The following is a 20,174-nucleotide window of genomic DNA, read 5'->3' as shown; positions in this document are numbered from 1 at the left end:
CGACATGCAGTTTGCACCAGGTTATACAATTTTATACCCAAACTAGGATCTAAACGCACACCCACTAGGTTTCTCTGACACTCCCTGAGTGGTCACAGAATATACGTCGTCTCTATGTTCCTGATGTAGGTTCTTCCACTTCCGCGATGGTTGATCTCCGGAGTCTTCGCTCTGGCTCCACGCCCCAGATCCTTCATTCTTATTCCGAATCTTATCTCTTCAAGCTGTGCTGTCTCTCTCCCTTTGGTTTCGGCCTAATCGCTTTTGCATGTGTCTTCTCCTCATTGGCTCTGTCCCAAGGGCTTAGGTAGCATTACCTCATTACTCCTTTTCTAAATAAGGACTTGTGTCTTATCACATCTCCTTTGTCTTTCACAAAACTTAGCTAATTCAAACTGGTTCCAGCCAGCTCAGGCCGGTGACTGAACTCAGGTTACTTCAGTTCAAAAGTTGTTCTTGCCTGTGTGTGTCAGCAGCTGACATCTCAAGTTACTTTCTGCAGCCGCTGGCCAACAATGGTTAATCCTCAGGCGGTTCTTTGACAAGGAATTAAAGAGAAAGAAGAAAGAACTTGCATTTATAGAGAGCCTTTCATGACCTCAGATCGTCCCAGAGCGCTTTACAGCCAATGAAGTAGTTTTGAAGTGTAGTCACTGTTGTAATGTAGGGAAACGCAGCAGCCAATTTGCACACAGCCAGGTCCCACAAACAGCAATGTGATAGTGATCAGATAATCCATTTTAATAATGTTGAGGGATAAATGTTGACCAGGACACTGGGGAGAACTCCGCTGCTATTCTTCGTCTAGTGCCATGTATCTTTTCCACCTGAGAGGCCTCGGTTTAACATTTCATCCGAAAGACGGTACCTCCGACAGTGTAGCACTCCCTCAGTACTGCTCTGGAGTGTCAGTCTAGATTTTGTGCTCAAGTCTCTAAAGCAGGACTTGAACCCACAACCTTCTAACTCAGAGGTGAACCAATAGAGAAATGGTCTTCAGCCCAGGAGATGGCAATTTTATGCTACCACTGAGTCACAGCAACAACCCAGGTGAAAGGGTTAAGGATTTGTCTGGGGGGGGGGGTCTTTGATTAATATTCCTTGCGAGGTCTATGTGTTTACCGATGCGAGTGTTCTTATAGCTGCATCTGGAGTACTGCATACAGTTCTGGTTCTCGTGACATAAATGGGCTGCCCTAAAGGCAGTACAGAGAGCAGTGAAAATGTTTTGAGTCTCACAAAGAAGATATCAGGAACAATTTGACAAGCTAGGGCTCTTCAGCCTCAAAAACAAATGTTCACAGTGGAGCTTATAGGTCTATAAGATACAAGATAAAGAAAGTAGGCACAAAATAATACTTTTAGATATGGCAGGCAGCGGAACAAGAGGACACAAGTTCAGTGTTGTGAATGGCAGATTTAAGACTAGTGTCTGGAACGAGCTGCCAGAGGCAGTAGTAGAGGCGGGTACAATTTTGTCTTTTAAAAAGCATTTGGACAGTTACATGGGTAAGATGGGTATAGAGGGATATGGGCCAAGTGCAGGCAATTGGGACTAGCTTAGTGGTATAAACTGGGCGACATGGACATGTTGGGCCGAAGGGCCTGTTTCCATGTTGTAACTTCTATGATTCTATGATTCTATGATTTATTTATGTGATCAGCAGCTAAAACAGAATGCCAGAACGTGATGCTGTAATGGAAGATTAATGATATTTTGGAAGGGTGAGAGAAAATGAGCTGATGAGCCTTCTTTATTCAGACCTATCTTGGGGTGTCAAAAACTAGGTTTGGTTGGGTATTCAGAAATGAAAAGTCATAAATAATTAAAAGGTATCAGTCATTTATAAGGAGAATATATAGGGTAATATTTCAGGTCCTGACAATTCTGACTTGGTCAGAAGTTAAAAGGTGAGTGGAAGATGGTTCCTGTGCTTGCAGTTCCCTCCTGAGCTCCTCAATATAGCCATCCACTGCCATCCTTTTCCCTTTTCCCCCTGTTACCTGCAGAGCTTCAGGTCTGTACTTCTGTGGCACTGCTGGCTTCTCAGTTTTACTCTGATGCTATATTGGATCCTGGACAAAAAATTACCATCTCCCGGGACGAAGACCATTTCTCTATTGGCTTCTGGGCTTACTGTGATCTCTACCTTTGCCCCATTTTCTACTAAGACTATATTCTATGCTGAACAACCTCTGTTCCAGTCCTGGTCTGCTTCTGCAGATTCAGTTTTCTGCAATTCTGCTGGGAATTCACTTTGCGCTGAGCTAGCTTTTATCTGTTCTTGCTGGTTTTACATCCTGTTTTGTATTCTGCTCCTTTGCTGCTGAATGATCTCTGCTTTACTGCTTTCTGTTTGCTTCCTGTGGCCGTTGACTCCACTCATCCTTTAGAACTCCTCTGGACTTCGCTGGACTGAGTCGAACCAGCTTCTCAAGCTCCTATTGCTGCTCTCGAACATCTCCCTACAGCTGTTCCTTGGACCAGCTTTCTCATCTGCACTGATCCTGTGGATATACCTTTCACCCTCTCCAGGCTCCCTGGACTATGCTGCTCTTTGTCCTTGGGTCTCATCACCCCGCTCCTCACTCCTCTGCTGGTAGCCAGATCCGTTTGTGTGCACTGCTAATGCTTGAGGACGTTATTCACCTCATCTAGACCCCTGGATCAACCTTTGCTGACTCATGATTAACTCTCCATTTCTCTTAAATGTCAGCCATGGCTCAGTGGTAGCACTCTAACCTCTGAGTCAGAGGTTGTGGGTTCAAGCCACACTTGAGCACATAATCCAGGTTGGCACCTCAGTGCAGTACCGAGGGAGTGCTGCACTGTTGGAGGTGTCTTCTTTCAGATGAGACATTAAATTGAGTCTCCGTCTGCCTTCTCAGGTGGATGTTAAAGAACCCATGGCACTATTCGAGGAAGAACATGGGGAGTTCTCCCTATGTCCTGGCCAATATTTATCCCTCAACCAACATCACTAAAACAGATTATGTGGTCATTTATTTCATTGCTGTTTGTGGGACCTTGCAGTGTGCAAATTGGCTGCCACGATTCCTACAGTGCTATATAAATGCAAGTCTTTCTTTCTTCTTTCTTCAGCCCTCTATTTCCACTGGACAACCTCCAGCAACCCGCCCACTGATACTCTGTCCCTCAAACATCTTCTGGATTCACTTACTCTCTGGAATTATCTCCAAATGTGGACACTTGTTTGTCGATGCTTCAAGCTGACTCCATCCTGTCTACAAGTCAACTTCATCCCATCACAGGACCTCAGACTTTAACTTTGGACTCTGTCTTATTGTCTCCTCCCTGTCCTCTGTTTATGTTCAGGACATGTCTCTCCTAATCTCTGCCATGCCTATGTAACCTGATTCCGTCTGTGTCTATTCATGTGTGCATTTTGGTTGCTGCTCTAGATTCATCCATTACTTCTAATTATGGACCCTTCTCTTCTCTTTCCTCCCCTTCCTGTCACTGTTATACCATCTTTAATTTCTACCCTCTTGGGTACGTTGGGTTAATTGGGTACTTCCAATCCCTATCCCAACCCATAACTACTTCTTTCACTTCCAACTCTCCTGCCCAGGCTTGCATCCTCTTTAGATAAGCCCATGGCTACCCTCTGTGCCTCTCTCGAAATTCTCTGCAGAGACCATCAAGCTACCCGTCACTGCCTCCTTATGAGCAGCAAGCCCAACTAGCCATCCTCCTCCTTGCTGACCTTCCCACACAGTGGGTACACTAGGGCTAATCTTTTTTTTAATTCGTTCATGGGATGTGGGCGTCGCTGACGAGGCCGGCAGTTATTGCCCATCCCTAATTGCCGTTGAGAAGGTGGTGATGAGCCGCCTTCTTGAACCGCTGAAGTCCGTGTGGTGACGGTTCTCCCACAGTGCTGTTAGGAAGGGAGTTCCAGGATTTTGACCCAGCGACGATGAAGGAACGGCGATATATTTCCAAGTCGGGATGGTGTGTGACTTGGAGGGGAACGTGCAGGTGGTGTCGTTCCCATGTGCCTGCTGCTCTTGTCCCTCTAGGTGGTAGAGGTCGTGGGTTTGGGAGGTGCTATCGAAGAAGCCTTGGCGAGTTGCTGCAGTGCATCCTGTGGATGGTACACACTGCAGCCACTGCGCGCTGATGGTGAAGGGAGTGAATGTTTAGGGTGGTGGATGGGGTGCCAATCAAGCGGGCTGCTTTATCTTGGATGGTGTTGAGCTTCTTGAGTGTTGTTGGAGCTGCACTCATCCAAGCAAGTGGAGAGTATTCCATCACACTCCTGACTTGTGCCTTGTAGATGGTGGAAAGGCTTTGGGGAGTCAGGAATTGAGCCACTCGCCGCAGAATACCCAGCCTCTGACCTGCTCTTGTAGCCACAGTATTTATATGGCTGGTCCAGTTAAGTTTCTGGTCAATGGTGACCCCCAGGATGTCGATGGTGGGGGATTCGGCGATGGTAATGCCGTTGAATGTTAAGGAGAGGTGGTTAGACTCTCTCTTGTTGGAGATGGTCATTGCCTGGCACTTGTCTGGCGCGAATGTTACTTGCCACTTATGAGCCCAAGCCTGGATGCTGTCCAGGTCTTGCTGCATGCGGGCTCGGACTGCTTCATTATTTGAGGGGTTGCGAATGGAACTGAACACTGTGCAATCATCAGCAAACATCCCCATTTCTGACCTTATGATTGAGGGAAGGTCATTGATGAAGCAGCTGAAGATGGTTGGGCCTAGGACACTGCCCTGAGGAACTCCTGCAGCAATGTCCTGGGGCTGAGATGATTGGCCTCCAACAACCACTACCATCTTTCTTTGTGCTAGGTATGACTCCAGCCACTGGAGAGTTTTCCCCCTGATTCCCATTGACTTCTATTTTACTAGGGCTCCTTGGTGCCACACTCGGTCAAATGCTGCCTTGATGTCAAGGGCAGTCACTCTCACCTCACCTCTGGAACTCAGCTCTTTTGTCCATGTTTGGACCAAATCTTGCCAACCTTTTTCCTGTCCCTCTCGCCCAACTCCAATTCCTTCAGCTTTTTCCCTGGAAAACACTTTCCTCTGTCACTTACCATTACAGTTTCAATCTGCCAAGTGCCTAGCCTTTACCTTTCCATTTACCACAATACTTCTGCAGCTGTTGAACTGCTCAACCACTCCCCTCGTATACACCTTTGATGCCCTTGTCCCCTGTAAGACCTTTACTCTCTCCCATCCTGCTTGTTCCCCCTTGAATGGCTCTCATCCTCACTCTCTCGTGTTCTTGGGCGCAGATTTGAGCGTATCTGGCACACAACTGGTTTAAATGTCCGTCACCAGATCTGGCTGGACTACATCAAGAGCTATTGCACCTCACTCTCCTTTGACAAAATCACACATCACTCGAGAACCATCCTGGACAGCAAAGATAACCCCAGCTTATTTTCTCCTTTACCAATCAGCTCCTTTACCAACCCCTCTCCCTTACTCCCTTCACCCTTATGTCTAACAACAAGTGCAAGAAGCTCATAGTTTTATTTGTCACTATGATTGAGACCATCCCTTTAACTGCATCTCCCTTCCCCTTGCTCAACAAGCAAAACCTTCTCCCAGGTTCCCACATCCCCTAGACCTGATCCCACATTTTTCATTAGTTTCTCTCCTATTGCCCCTCATGCCCTCTCCGGGCTGATCTTTTCATGAGACCCAACTTCTGCTCCCATGACCCCATTCCTACTAAATAGCTAACCACCTAGCTCTCCTTCCTAGACTGCATGCTAGTTGATATTGTGAATGGTTATCTCTCCTCAGCTACTGTGCCCATCCTTTCAAAACCACTATCATCAACCCCCTCCTTAAAAACCCAGCCTCAAGCCCTCTGTCCATGCAAACTACTGCCCCATCTCCAACCTTCCTTTCCTCTGCAAAGTCCTTGAATGTGATGTCACTTCCCAAATCCATGCCCATCTTTCCTAAAACTCCATGTTTGAATCTCTCCAATCAGGTTTCTACCCCTGTCACAGCATTGAAATAGCCCTGATCAGTCACAAATTACATCCTTAGTGACTGTGACCGTAGTGCATTTTCTCTCCTCATCCTCCTCGATCCTTCATCATCCTCCATTGTCCAGCTCGGTGGGACTGCCCACTCTTGGTTCCACTCTTACCTACCCAGTTAAACATTGGGAAGACTGAAGCCATCGTCTTTGCCCCCTGCTACAAACTCCGTACCCTTGCCACCAATTCCATCCTTCTTCCTGGCCATGTTTCTGTCCATCTCGAGTATTGCGTCCAGTTTTGGGCACCGAACGTCAGGAAAGATATATTGGCCTTGGAAGTGATATAGCTCAGATTCACCAGAATGAAACCAGGGCTTAAAGGATTAAATTATGAAGACAGGTTGCATAAACTTGGTTTGTTTTCTCTTGAGTTTAAAAGGTTGAGGGGTGATGAAATCAAGGTATTTAAAATGATAAAGAGATTAGATAGGTATTTCCTCTGGTGGAGGAAATCCAGAACAATTAAAATTAGAGCTAAGCCACTTAGGAGTGAAGTCAGGAAGTACTTTTTCACACAAAGGGTAGTGGAAATTTGGAACTTTCACTCAAAAGGTTGTGGATGATGACTTAATTAAAATTTTCAAGACTGAGACTGATAGATTTTGTTAGGTAAGGGTTTCAAGAGATATTAAACACAGGCAGGTAAATGGAGTTGAGCTACAGATCAATCATGATCTAATTGAATGGCAAAACAGGCTCGAGGGGCTGAATGGCCTAATCCTGTTCCTATATTCCTATGCCTCAGACTGCTCGCAACCATGGCGTCCTATTTAATTCCAAGATGAGTTTCTGACCCCATATCTACTCCATCACAAAGACTGCCAACTTCTACCTCCATAACATTGCCCACCACTGACCCTTCCTCAGCCTATCTGCTACTGAAACTCATCCATACCTTTGTCACCTCCAGATTTGACTATTCCAGTGCTCTCATGGACTACCTTCCATTCTCCACCCTGCATAAACTTCATCTCATTGAAAACGCTGCTGCCCATATTTTATCCCACACCAAGCTCCACTCACCCATCACTCCAGTACTTGCTAGCCTATGTTGGTTCCTGGACCCTCAACACCTCCAATTCAAAATCTTCCTTTTTGTGTTTAAAGGCCTTTATGGCCTCGCTATTCCCTATCTCGGCAACCTTCACCAACCCCACAACCGATTAGAAATCTCTGTTCATTCCCCCCCCCCCCAGTTCGCTCCACCATTGGCAGCCAAGCCATTCAGTCATCTAGGCCCCACTCTCTGGAATCCCCTCCTAAACCCCTCCACCTTCCTCTCCTCCTTTAAGAACCTTCTTAAAATCCTCTTTGACCAAGCTTTTAGCCTAATATCTCCTGTGACTCAATGTCCATTTTATCTGATTATGCCTCTTCTAAGCGCTTTTTTTACGTTAAAGGTGGTACAATACATAAATGTACGGTTTTTAAAATTTTAATAGCAAGTATGGTGTTTCATAGTGTATTCATTTTATTACCAATACTTTCCTCTCCGTGAGGATTTTTGCAACAGCAGAATCATGGAAAACGGATTCAGTACGAAACAAATGCGTGCATCCTTCTACTCCTCACTTATATACATGCGAATCCGTTTATTCCTATTTGTACTTTTCCCTTATTTTAAAAGTAAACCAGGCCTCCAACAAGACTGGTTTGAAGATATTTTATCGTTGTAAGGGAAAACCTTCAATAGCGTATCAATGTCAGTATTCGTAACCTTTCTTGTTTTGTGGCATTACCTGGCAGTATTAATGAAATTAACAAATGAAATTATGCAATTCGAACAAAATATTAATTATCATTACATTATTAGCAATTGAAATATTTTCAATATTTATGTTTTAACTAATAGTTGCACAACAATAATTTTGCCATCTCGTCCCAAATACTAAAGTATATCGAGTAATGCCACAAAACAAGAAATGCAACAGATTACTAATATTGACATTGATAAACTGAGAGATTTTCTTTTAAAACAGTTTAATGTAAAAAGTCGTCTTCAAACTAGTCACTTTCGTTGAATAGGGAGGCGAGTTTGGGTAAATTTTTAATCAATCAGTTAATTTTGTTCGAGTCAATTGGTGGGAAATCTTCACCTCTAACACAAACAAAATTCGGCCGGGGTTCTTAAAATAGCTTGCGCCTTTCGTGCGTACGTCAGCGGATGGTAACCATCCCGCAAGGGACGGGCATTGCATTGCGTTTGTTTTCCAGCAGATGGCAGATAAATACTAGTATAACAAGCTCTCTTAAAGACTCCCCACCCCACCCACCCACGCCCCCATATCTAAGCAGTCCGGTGCAATGTTATTTGATTGCGCTGATTTGTCCAAACCACGAAGTGACATCAACTGTGGGATGTGTTTTCTTCTAGCAGCTCTTGTATAAAGAGCAGCTTAAAATTTAAAACATAAATATAGGCTCAATAGCTTCAACCGGATCCCGGATTTCACAACTGTTTATAGGTAATTCATGCTTTTAAAAAACTACTAGGGACAAACTTAATTGTTGGGGCATTAATTCTAGTGTTTCTTTATCACGATTTGTGGCTGTTTATATTTGTTTTGTTTTTTGTTATAAGTTGGATTTTCTATTTTTTTGCGATTTAATATGTATCTGAGCCTACTCATGTTACTTTAATAATGTTAAATCTTGCTTAATACTAGCGAAGGAACATCCTGGGACATATGACAGATTGCCAACCACGTTTATAGTCCTCAGAAGTCTAGAATTTTTCTTTTTTTTTAACAGTATCACTCGGCAAGCAACCTGTTACGAAACTGTACAATGTAAACTTGTACAGCTTGAGATAATTTCAGTTGATGTTTTCCATTACATCAGACGGTGCATTTTGTTAAAATAATGCGTTATCTGAACTGATCCCTTTTGCAACTGTCCTCAATGGGTGTTTTGTTTTGCTCAGTTGCCCTGTGTATACCGTTTGCTTGGGCGCGCACCGCCTCCTTGGTTAATTTCTGAAACATGTCCAACAATTCTTGTGGATGCTAAACAGAACTAAAGCGCTCCTTCTTATGTGTGAAATCGAACGTACTTTGGAGAGAAAAATTGCTAATAACTTTCAAAGATCTCTATATTTCCTGTGCAATTTTGTTTTTAACAAATATTTCCCTCATGGATAACGTATTCATTTTATTTAATGTGTGCTAAGTCGTGTCAAAAATATTTGGCGCGACTTACTTAAAACCTAGACTATATTGGTTACAATCAGTTGCAGATAGTGCACTTTTTAAATACCAACTATTAATTAACCTGAAAAGTTGGTAACGAACCCGAGCTCATATTCTAAAACGCAGTGTGGCGCATGATATATTCTGAACTTTCTATGTACGCTGGCCACTCTCGCATTCATGAATTACCCAGGAAAGAATACTTGTACACAAATCAGTTAAATAACAATCTGGTCTTGATTTTACTGTTCGCCACGTGACTTTGGATATTTGTTTTTAATCTGTCAGAGCGGTTAAACTGTATGCACTGCTTCGGCTACCCCACCTACTCCCGTCTTTCGCTCTCTTCCTTCTCCCCCTTCCAATTAAGAATTGAGGCAAAATTTGCTCTGGTCGCTATATGGTTTAGCGACATCGGAAATTCAATCAAAAAGAACGTATTTGACGCCGATATATATGGGTTTTCTTAGTTCTTGGATAGAATGGATACTTTGACAACCTTCTTTAACGCTCATTCCATAGTCACTTAGCTGATGGGCCTCTCCTATTCCAACAAAAAAGCTAAACATATACATCTGCATTTGAACTCTTGGCATTCGTCCTGGGGTATGATTACAAAATGAAATAATGTATATCGTACAATAAACTATAAAAGAACAGTTTGAGCGTGCTCCTTGACCAGATGTTGAAAAGCACTACCCTATAGTATGCCAACAGTTAATTATCAAATGTTAGAATGTTAAGTATACAGCTCAAGTCCGAAGAGGTTTTCTGGCACTCTATAAATCACTGGTGAGTCCAAACTTGGATTATTTTGCCCAGTTTTCAGAAAATACCTGGAACCATTATAAAGAAATAGAAATAGAAAGACTCAAAGAATGAACCCATGAGGTACACAGATAGGTTAAGGGAGCTGAATCTGTATATTTCCACACTTCTGCCCTCACCCCTTCCCTTACCTCCCAGAACCATGATTGGTTCCCCTTTGTCCTCACCAGCCTCCACATTCAACGTATCATCCTCTGCCATCTCCAACGCGATCCCACCACCAAACACATCTTTCCCTCCCCTCCCCTTTCAGCATTCTGAAGGGGCTGCTCCCTCCATCACACCCTAGGCCACTCTTCCACCACCCCCAACACCCACTCTCCTCCCCATGGCACCTTCTCATGCGAACATAGGAGATGCAACACCTACCACTTCACCTCCTCCATTCCCACCGTCCAGGGCCCCAAACTCCTTCCAGGTGAAACAGTGGTTTACTTGTACTTCTTTCAATTTAGTATACTGTATCCGCTGCACACAATGTGATCTCCTCTACACTGGGGAGACCAAACAAAGACTGGGTGATCACTTTGCTGAGCACCTCCACTCTGTCCACAAGTGTGACCCTGACCTGCCGGTCGCTTGCCATTTTAATTACCCTTCCCGCTCCCACTCTAACCTCTATGTCCTCGGCCTCTTGTACTGTTTCAATGAAGCTCAACATAAGCTCGAGGAACAGCACCTCATCTTTCGTTTAGGCACTTTACAACCTTCCAGACTCAACATTGATTTCACTAACTTCAGATCATAAACACTGCTCCCATTTTTTTGGTCAGCTAGTGCTGGTAATGGTTCTGCTGCTGCTGTTTACAGCTACTCCTGATCAATCTTTTGTTTCTTAACCTGTCTCATTACCACCTTTCTTGCCTTGCACCATCATCCCTTTTGTCATTTAATCACTCGTGCTCTCTACCCTATCACAGACCTTCCCTTTTGTTCTTTTCTCCCCTCCCCTCCCTCCCCCCCTTTCCCTGGATCTGTACTTGCTCAAAAAACTTTAACTCTTTTAACATCTTCCAGTTCTGACAAAAGGTCTTCGACCTGAAACGTTAACTCTATTTCTTTCTCCACAGATGCTGCTTCACTTGCTGAGCTTCTCCAGCATTTTCTGTTTTTATTTCAGATTTCCAGCATCTGCAGTATTTTGCTTTTAAATTCTCTTTCAGCACTTAAACAGAGGTACGTTCATTGTTAGATAGTTTTCAGGTGAGGTGCCTGAAGATTGGAGGGTAGCAAATGTTGTGCCTTTGTTTAAGAAGGGCGGCAGGGAAAAGCCTGGGAACTACAGACCGGTGAGCCTGACATCTGTAGTGGGTAAGTTGTTAGAGGGTATTCTGAGAGACAGGATCTACAGGCATTTGGAGAGGCAGGGACTGATTAGGAACAGTCAGCATGGTTTTGTGAGTGGAAAATCATGTCTCACGAATTTGATTGAGTTTTTTGAAGGGGTAACCAAGAAGATAGATGAGGGCTGTGCAGTAGACGTGGTCTACATGGACTTTAGCAAAGCCTTTGACAAGATACCGCATGGTAGGTTGTTACATAAGGTTAAATCTCATGGGATCCAAGGTGAGATAGCCAATTGGATACAAAATTGGATTGACGACAGAAGACAGAGGGTGGTTGTAGAGGGTTGTTTTTCAAACTGGAGGCCTGTGACCAGCGGTGTGCCTCAGGGATCAGTGCTGGGTCCGCTTTTATTTGTTATTTATATTAATGATTTGGATGAGAATTTAGGAGGCATGGTTAGTAAGTTTGCAGATGACACCAAGATTGGTGGCATTGTGGACAGTGAAGAAGGTTATCTAGGATTGCAACGGGATCTTGATAAATTGGGCCAGTGGGCCGATGAATGGCAGATGGAGTTTAATTTAGATAAATGTGAGGTGATGCATTTTGGTAGATCGAATCGGGCCAGGACCTACTCCGTTAATGGTAGGGCGTTGGGGAGAGTTATAGAACAAAGAGATCTAGGAGTATAGGTTCATAGCTCCTTGAAAGTGGAGTCACAGGTGGATAGGGTGGTGAAGAAGGCATTCGGCATGCTTGGTTTCATTGGTCAGAACATTGAATACAGGAGTTGGGATGTCTTGTTGAAGTTGTACAAGACATTGGTAAGGCCACACTTGGAATACTGTGTACAGTTCTGGTCACCCTATTATAGAAAGGATATTATTAAACTAGAAAGAGTGCAGAAAAGATTTACTAGGATGCTACCGGGACTTGATGGTTTGACTTATAGGGAGAGGTTGGATAGACTGAGACTTTTTTCCCTGGAGAGTAGGAGGTTGAGGGGTGATCTTATACAAGTCTATAAAATAATGAGGGGCATAGATAAGGTAGATAGTCAAAATCTTTTCCCAAAGGTAGGGGAGTCTATAACGAGGGGGCATAGATTTAAGGTGAGAGGGGAGAGATACAAAAGGGTCCAGAGGGGCAATTTTTTCACTCAAAGGGTGGTGAGTGTCTGGAACGAGCTGCCAGAGGCAGTAGTAGAGGCGGGTACAATTTTGTCTTTTAAAAGGCATTTGGACAGTTACATGGGTAAGATGGGTATAGAGGGATATGGGCCAAGTGCAGGCAATTGGGACTAGCTTAGTGGTATAAACTGGGCGACATGGACATGTTGGGCCGAAGGGCCTGTTTCCATGTTGTAAACTTCTATGATTCTATTCTCTTCTTTGATCTTAAAAAAAACTATCTGCTTGGAGATATTAGTTTTAATCTTGTAGTCTTGACCTCCTGGAGCCCTATTATTTTGCCTTCCACTAAATTTTAAATGCAGCAGAACTTTGGCTGAATGGAAGCTCCAAACTCCAGAAGAAATATCAGGATAATGCACCAGTCCCTAGTTAGCAGTGTTTTTTCCAGTATCACCATGATCAGAGGGGAAGAAATCTCGACAAAAAGCATAGTTGCAGGGGCAAAATGTAATAGTGGCAATTTATTTCAGAACTTCAACAGTAACAGAAGCAAGAACCATAAAAGACATATATGAGTTTGAAACAGAGGATGAGCACAAGATAGTCGATATTATTTAAAGAAAAAGAGACTTTCATGACCCCAGGACATCCCAACACGCATTATAGCCAATGGAGTACTTTAGAAGTGTAGTCACTGTTGTAATGTAGGAAACGCAGTAGCCAATTTGCGCACAGCATGGTCCCACAAACAGCAATGTGATAATGACCAAATAATCTGTTTGGTAATATTGGTTGAGGAATAAATATTGGCCAGGACACCGGGGAGAACTCCCCTGCTATTCTTCAAAATAGTGCCATGTGATCTTCTATGTCTACCCGAGAAGGCAGACAGGGCCTCGGTTTAAAGGTTCATCTGAAAGATGGCACCTCTGACAGTGCAGTACTCCTTCAGTACTGCAGTAGAGTGTCAGCCTAGATTTTGTGCTAAATTCTCTGGAGTGGGATTTGATCCCACAACCTTCTGACTCAGAAGTGAGAGTGCTATCACTGTACTTTCTCCCAGTATTTACAGCAGAAGACATGAGCAACATGCCCGCCCCAGAGACAACCTTTTATAAATGAGATGGAAGTCCTAGATTAGCTAAAAGGGCTCAAAACAAATAAATTCCCAGGGATAGATGGTATAGTGGTATGCTTGGGAGCAGATTTATAAGCCTTCAACAATCGTTATGAGGGAGTCACTGGGCACTGGGCAGGTATCAGTAGATTAGAAATAGGCTAATATGATGCCCACATTCAAAAAGGGTAACAAAAGAGAGACAGGAAACTACAGACCCGTTGGTTTTATTTTAATTCTGTGTAAAATAATAGAATTGATTATCAAGTATAAACATGGATTATCTTAACCCCATAAACAGTCCATCAGTGTGGATTCAGAAGCAGAAGATCCTGCCAGACCAACTTTCTTCAAAGAAATGACAAGCAAAGTGGATTTTGGAAATCCCAAAGATGTGATATAGATGGACTTCTAAAATGGTTTTGACAAAATTCTACACCGTCAATTAGTTAAGATCAAAGCTGTGATATTCAAGATAAATCTTGGGACTAGATAAGAAACTGGCTGAAGGGTGGAAAACAACAGGTAATTTGTTAGATAAGTTATGTCAGGGTGAGAGAGAGTAACGAGTGTGGTGCCCAAGGGAACAGTGTTGGGACCACTGCTGTTTCTAATTTAAATCAACGACTTGGATTCAGAAACTCAATGCAAATTGATCAAGTTTGAAGATGACACCCAACTGGAAGTAGCAGCGGAATGGCAGCCCATAAATTACAGAACAAAATATTTAAGCGGACAGAACAATGGCAAATTAAATTTAATGCAGCAAGATTTCTTGTTCATTACAATCATAAGTGTGTGTATAAAATGCAGAAAAAGCTAACGGCAAAATATTCCCCCACGGAGTGTTTATTTTCAAGTGTGACATTTTAAAATCAAAATGAGTCATTCTCACTCCAAATGAGTGGACGTTGACAAGTTTATTAAATGACGTTTTGCTCAATCCACCTTCTTATGCTCCAAGACCTCAATGCAACATTTCGCCCCCTCTCCTCTCTTTTGTGGTAGATATATTTCTCCATTTAAAAATGCTAACGTACTTCATTATTTCCAAGTGCTCCACCGTACTGGTGGTGCAAATTTCTCGCCTACTTATGATTATTGTTTCTTTTACGGAAATATCAAAATGTGCAGGGGGGAAATCCCCCCCACCACAGAACTGACAAGAACATCACCCCTTAGGTACACGCTTCCAAATAAGCTCGTATTTCTTGCCTTTGCTGCAGGACAGAACGAGTTCTTCCAACAGAGAGAAAGCGTACCAGCTGCAGGCTTTTCACTCCCCATGTCTTGTTTCGAGGCATTTCTCCAGCCCTTTCCTGTGGCTATTTCCCCCCGCCTTTCTTTACCTCCGACTTTGCTCACATTATCTACTTAATCCCAAACAACACTCTCCGTTTTCCCCTTAAGCTCGGGCAAACTATTAACGTTAAACGCTTTTCTTCCCCTGCTGAAGTGGCGGCCGTTAGATCATTCCGGTAGAGCTTTATTTTCTCCCGCCGCGTTCTAAATTCCAAAACAGGCACATCGCCTCGCGCTCAGAACTCTGCTGTTTGGTTTCCAACGTATATCTGGCGCGTGTGCGCGCAAGCGCGCGCTCTTCCCGCCCCTTTAGCCGGAGGAGAGGGGGGAGGGGCTGCGGTGCCCCTGAGCGGGTAGCGGAACAATTTAGTGCTGTTAGCCTGAGAGCGAGAGAGGTACGTACATTGGAGCTGAGAGCGAGTAAAACCCAGTCACGCAACAACTGCCCTGGGGCGCTGACAAACACACGCCGTGTGTAGTGACGGGACCCTCCACTACCACCCGACTTTTACTCTGCGATCCAGAGTATAGAGTTACATCGGAGGCTCCAAACTAGGGCCTGTGAAAGTGTTTTCCGCTGCGTCCGGTGTCCTTTTGACAGCTCGAACAACTCGAGGTACGTATATCGTCGGTCAACTTTTAACAGATGTGGAGACTTGATCTGAACTTGTCTCGAGGGCAAAGCAAAGTTGCAGAAGGAAATCTGAGAGGGATTTTTTTTTCTGTTTCTGACATGTTGCTGCTTATTTTTTTTACGTGGGTGCAATCGTGCGAGTGTTTTTGGATGGTTTTGGTGAGTTGCATTCTTCACGTGGCTTACCTCCTGATGTTCACATTTATAAGGGAATCGAATGAAATCAACTGCATATTTTTCATTGTTTGCAGACGTAGGTTTCTTTATTGGTTGTGATACATGCGAGCTAAAAATTGAACATCGTAGAGGAAAACTGCGCAAAATAGTATTTCTATGTAGGCCGTACGTGTATGTGATCTTCCAGTAGCCTTTTTGCATGGATATACTTGTCAGGTAGTAATTTCAGCCGTATAAACAACTCGTGGAGGTGGTTCGTATTAATAACTGAAAAAAAACATTTGTTCTTCTATTACTTGTGCAGGAGAGCAGTTTCTCGGATGATTTTCTTTAATAAATAATTTTTAAGTTCAGAATTTTACACTGTAACAGTTGCGAGCACAAACAGAAGATGCTATCTTTAAGAAATACGTTAACTTATTGATCTTCAGAATATCGAGCTGTGAGCATTAGGAATGACCTAGTATCAGTTTAGGGATCTGAACACGCGGCTGATGGGTCATTGCTTGCTTTGAATTTTTATAGAACAACTAAAACGATGGCAGTCAGTTCTGTTATGATAATGTGTATTAGGAGTTACTTGATACGAACTGGGATAGTATATCGGCAGTAAAAAGTGCTGTTTTCATTTTTCTTAAATTGCAGTCGGTAAGTCTATCAATGTTTATCATTTAAAAAATTCTGCTGCAAGTCCTGAAATGGTCAAACAGTCCTAATTATTATAGATGTCAATATCTTATCCGAAAATAGAACCGACCTAGAGAGACATGGCAATGATGAAACTAAACAATAGATGGAGGAGGAACCTGGGCCGTCTGTAGAGGTAGATGGTATAGTTATATTGTACCTATTTGTTTGATATCTACATGATTTTTTTATTGAAATGCAAGCAGGCAGTGACGAGTTATATTGTGTCACACTGTCTGAAAGAAAGAACTTGCAGTTATATAATGCCTTTCACAACCTCAGGATGTTCCAAAGTGCTTCACAAGCAATTAAATACTTTTTGAAGTGTAGTCACTGTTATAATGTAGGGAAACGCGGCAGAAATTTGCACACAGCGAGGTCCCTCAAATTGTAATGAGATAATGACCAGATAATCTGTTTTAAGTGAAGTTGGTTGAGGGCTAGATCTTGGCCAGGACACTGGGAGAACACCTTTAATGTCCACCTGAGAGAGCAGACTGGACCTCTTTAATTATCTCATCCTAAAGACAGCACCTCCAACAGTGCAGCACTCCCTCAGTACTGCACTGAAGTGTCAGCCTAGATTATGTGCTTAAGTCTGGAATGGGGCTTGAACACACAACCTTCTGACTCAAAAGTGAGAGTGCTACCACTGAGCCAAGGCTCACACAAAGTGCAGTTTTCTACACATACATACTTAAATACACGTACAGAACTCTGCTTAATGATGTCTGACTGCTAGTGAAATTTTTAATTTTTGAAAAGGCAAAAAGGATATTAGAAAATTAAGATCCAGAAGATCATCTGGACTCTTTGTAAATGTTGAGAAAGTTGGTTTTGCACGACAAATTTTGAGCGGCACAGCGATCGACAAAGCATTGTGAGATGCTCTAATCCAGGTGGTCTCATACTGGATGCAAAGTGCTGATTTGATGCCACTTCCTTGCAGTTCTGCTCATCTTGTTTTGTTGCTTATAAATTACATTTTTAAGTGAAAACTGCTTCATGCCCAATGTTTTATTGCATTTGAGACACTGCTGTGTAGGACTTAGGCCTGCAAGAGAGGATCATCCAGAAGGAAATCTGAACGTGAGAGAGAGAACCAATATGCTTTGTGGGACCAAAATCTGAGAGAGGGATGATGATGTATGGGACCAGAACCTGAGGGAGAGAGAGAGTGCAGAATGATGCTGCATAGGACCTGGGTCTGCAGAGGACAGAACGATGTACCTATAGGAAACAATGGTGCCTCATTATGATTCTGGCACACTTGCTGAAGTGCTTTGGTAATGGATTAAAATGGCTTTGTGAATATTTGTTGGGTTGATGCTTTGCAACACTGAATGTAATAGATTTCAAGTACCAAAAGTATATTTGTTGGAACTGCTCCATGCAGTAATATAAATCAGATTCAGCTGTAAACTAAGGACAGTTGTGGGCTGCAGTTATACTGCAGCTACTGGCCTCAGACTAGCATCTGTGGATTGTGATGTGCAGCTGGGAGAACAGTAATACTGTCAACTGCACAGCAGTGGGGATAGTACTGTGGTCAGTGTCAAAGAAACCTTGCACTTGGCAAAGCTGACAATGTGCAAAGCTGCTCTCCCTGGGCAGCCATTTCTTAATGTAAGCTGGGAAAGTTATTGGGAGTCAGTTATTTTACAATTTTTTTGTCTGTTAACTTAAAACTGCTTTACATCAGTGCAAAAGTAGATAGGATAATAAATTGCCTTCCATTTGCTTCAATTTGTGCTGCTCTATTTCAGAGGACAAATTGAAGTGAGTGGAAGTAATTTTAAAAAAGCATATGCTGAATTTGGATTTTCTGCCTATGAATGTGTGACAATCATATATCTCATAAATTTGCCCGTTCTCAGCCAGCTGCTCTCTAGAAGATACATTGGATACCTCTTGATTGGGTGCCTGAGATGGGGATCTTAAAAGGGCACCATCTTCTTGGCCAAAGGATTCAGTGAAGCCTTTGTTTGTTTTACAGTTAAAACAGTGATGTAAATTTAATTTAAAAACAATATATCACTGAAGTATTATGCCATTCTTGCAAAATGCTACAGGACTGTTCTGGCTCATCTTCCCGTATCAACAAAATCTACTAAACTTCTTTTCATGAAGACAGTGCCTCTTTAAATATTACATGCAAACTGTGCAGCAGTCAGAGTGCCATGGGTGCCATCTGCTGGTTGCAGTATTATTTTTTTGTGACAATGATGGAACCCACAATACTTCTGCTTGGAAATTTTGAGCGGCACTGCCGAAGTTGTTCTGAGCATTTGCAAGGATAACTTTGATGTGGATTACCACATGCTTGCATGCAATCTAAAATGTCATTTTATATGTAAAAATAATCTCTTCTTGCTCTCCTGCTGACAGTGTATCCATTTTAAAAGTTCTTTGTGAAAATGTGCGTTTTGTTTTAAAAAAAAGTTTTCGAGTTTGCAAAAGCATTGCTATAACTAGACACACAGAAGAGTTTATAATTAAGTGTTTTATATTAAAGTTGTATGATATATATATATTTATTATTAAAATTAATAGTATTAAAACAAAAAGAGTGGTTCCAGTAAAATACTTTTTGTCTTTTGAAATGTTGGTCAGTGGATTTTCCCTTTTAAGAAATTTCTGCTCACACTCTTAATCATGATGTAATAGCACATCAGGGGTTCAGACCCGTGCTTTTTGTTTTAAATGGTCGAACATATGTTTTAGATTAATTCTGTGGCAGCTGTGGGGTAGCGTCAGATTTGGAGAAAATAAAGTACTATTCTACACGAGGTTTTTGGTAGCTTTTGTTTGTTTTGATGAGTCTGTTGATTTAAAAAAAACATTTCCAATGTTTTGTAGTTATTGAACCAAACTTTAAAGTCTCTGTTTTTCAGATGCACAATAGGAATTTCAAAACTGTCCTTAATAGTAGAAAACAGTTTTTAGATGATGGAATGATTCAGAAAATGTGTAGCAGATCAGATGTAGGACCTGTCTGCAGCCTTTGACATGATTGACCACACCATCCTCCTCCAATGCCTCTCCTCCGTCGTCCAGCTGGGCGGGACCATGCTCACCTGAGTTCCATTCTTATCTATCCAGTCGTAGCCAGAGAATCACCTGCAATGGCTTCTCTTCCCGCTCCCACACCATTACCTCTGGAGACCCCCAAGGATCTATCCTTGACCCCCTCCTATTTCTCATCTACATGCTGCCCCTTGGTGACATCATCCAAAAACACAACGTCCGATCCTCCATTTACACTGACGACACCCAGCTCTACCTAGCCAACACCTCTCTCTATCCCTCCACTGTCTTTCATTTGTCACACTGCTTGTCTGACAACCATTACTGGATGAGCAAAAATTTCCTCCAGCTAAATATTGGGAAGACCAAAACCATTGTCTTTGGTCCCTGCCGCAAACTCCGTTCCCTAGCCATTGACTCCATCTCTCTCCCTGGCCACTGTCTAAGGCTGAACCAGACTGTTCGCAACCTTGGCGTCCTATTTGACCCTGAAATGAGCTTCCGACCACACATCCACTCCGTCACCAAGACTGCCTACTTCTACCTCCGTAACATCACCCGTCTCCACCCCTGCCTCAGCTCATCTGCTGCTGAAACCCTCATCCATGCCTTTTTTACCTCTAGATTTGACTATTCCAGCGGTCTCCTGGCCGGCCTCCCATCTTCCACCCTCCATAAACTTGAGCTCATCCAAAAGCCTCCTGCCTGTATCCTAACTCGCACCAGATCCCGTTCTCCCATCACTCCTGTACTCGCTGT

The 20,174-nt window shown here is 43.0% G+C and overlaps 1 protein-coding gene across 3 annotated transcripts in view; it reads left to right on the top strand.

The window, feature by feature from the left end:
• Positions 1-8,398: 8,398 nt before the first annotated feature.
• The window catches only part of tgfbr3 (transforming growth factor, beta receptor III), a 193,289-nt gene continuing 181,513 nt past the window's right edge, over positions 8,399-20,174 (top strand). For 2 of the 3 annotated variants that reach the window (XM_067989915.1, XM_067989913.1), the window contains exon 1: positions 8,399-8,500. The gene's annotated coding sequence lies outside the window, so the exon portion shown is untranslated. Of the gene's footprint in view, positions 8,501-15,291; positions 15,507-20,174 lie in introns of those variants that run through there. The other variant, XM_067989914.1, reaches the window with a different exon arrangement.

The sequence above is a fragment of the Heptranchias perlo genome, chromosome 9 (assembly GCF_035084215.1).
Source record: "Heptranchias perlo isolate sHepPer1 chromosome 9, sHepPer1.hap1, whole genome shotgun sequence".
Classification (NCBI taxonomy): domain Eukaryota; kingdom Metazoa; phylum Chordata; class Chondrichthyes; order Hexanchiformes; family Hexanchidae; genus Heptranchias; species Heptranchias perlo.
Note: the sequence above shows the minus strand (reverse complement) of the source record. Positions and strands in the feature narration are given on the sequence as shown.